Source organism: Halyomorpha halys, unplaced genomic scaffold (assembly GCF_000696795.3).
Source record: "Halyomorpha halys isolate HHAL.00 unplaced genomic scaffold, Hhal_1.1 Scaffold1169.1, whole genome shotgun sequence".
Lineage (NCBI taxonomy): Eukaryota > Metazoa > Arthropoda > Insecta > Hemiptera > Pentatomidae > Halyomorpha > Halyomorpha halys.
In genome coordinates this window covers 333,863-335,235 of record NW_027116596.1, presented here as the reverse complement: position 1 = coordinate 335,235, position 1,373 = coordinate 333,863, and the positions used below count along the sequence as shown (strand labels likewise).

At 36.0% G+C, this 1,373-nt stretch overlaps 1 non-coding gene across 1 annotated transcript; it reads right to left on the bottom strand.

Moving 5' to 3' along the window:
- Nucleotides 1-1,179: 1,179 nt before the first annotated feature.
- TRNAD-GUC (transfer RNA aspartic acid (anticodon GUC)) lies at nucleotides 1,180-1,251 on the bottom strand. Its single transcript has one exon. It is a non-coding gene; the product is annotated as a tRNA-Asp (tRNA).
- Between the last annotated feature and the right edge of the window lie 122 nt (nucleotides 1,252-1,373).

Below are 1,373 nucleotides of genomic sequence, written 5' to 3'. Positions count from 1 at the left end.
TTTTATTTGGCTTTTACCTGACATAAGTAAATTACCCACTTCTTTAATTTGTTAATACAAATTCACATTGCAGTATACTGGTATTGGTTTAACCTAAAGAATTATCGATCTATAAATGATGGCAGGGATGGCAAGTGAGAACATTAAGTTATTTTTAGGATAGTAATCTGCATTAATTTGGAACGTTGTGTTAATTTTTAATAGAATTATACCAATCCCGGTCTAGTACATGTACTGAAATACGTAAGAGACAGTATCATATCAGTGTGTTAGTGGTCTTGTTTAAACCACCAAAACTAGACATGTAACGGAAGGTCCTTTCAAAAAGTTTATAGCGTAAGGAGGGAAAAGAAAATTTAGAGAGTTTACAAAATAAGAGATAAAGATTGTCAAAAAAAAATAGGGGTGAAAAGATAATGGATATGTTCTTTGGATGGGTTTGGGGGAAAACTAATTGTTGGGGCTGGTGCCAAACATTCGAGATATGACTGTAGGGGCCAAGAATCACTTCTGCTTGGAAGTACAGCCCCCACGAAAGCGTAGTTGAGATGGAAAATGGAGATCAATTCCCCTGAAATTCGAAGTTGACCAGAAAATGTCCTTATTTTTGCAAATATTCTTATAATTAATCAAGACAACGGAAAATCGAAACAGGTGGATATAGGTTAGGTTGAAGATTTTCTGATAAATATTGTTAGCTTTTACTTTTTTTTTGTTTACCCCATACCTGATCACTTCGAAGGAGATATAAAGATAACTAACCTATTTTAACTAATAAGAGGATCGGGTTTTTAATCTGTGGGACTGTCTCGAAATTGAAGTGAACCTAAAACACGAAATTAAAGTCAACCTAAAACATTCCGCCCATAATAAAACGGCGCCGTAGCACTTGTGAATTTACTAAGGTGCCGCCTTAACTACCAGCTACAACATATTAAAAATATATAATTGGAGAAGTTTGTCGGGGGGGTGCAGTCAGCAAAGAACAACATAAATAAACAAAAACATATTTATTTATTTTATTTATATATTGTTCTTTGCTGACCGCACCCCCCGATAAACTTCTCCAATTATTAATCTACAGTCAACTATCTACACCTCATTAAAAATATGTATATATTTTTATTATAAATTTCATTAAATTTTAACTGAGTAAATACAATCGAATTAAAAAAAATACTCCCCGGCGGGGAATCGAACCCCGGTCTCCCGCGTGACAGGCGGGGATACTTACCACTATACTACCGAGGACTACATTACCTCAGGTACCAGTACTGGTAAAGGTGAGGGGACTAGTCCGGTAAGTTGGTCTTAGTGATCACAATTGCCAGCCCTAATGGCTACGGTTGCCTACCGTAGCCATATACTTACCC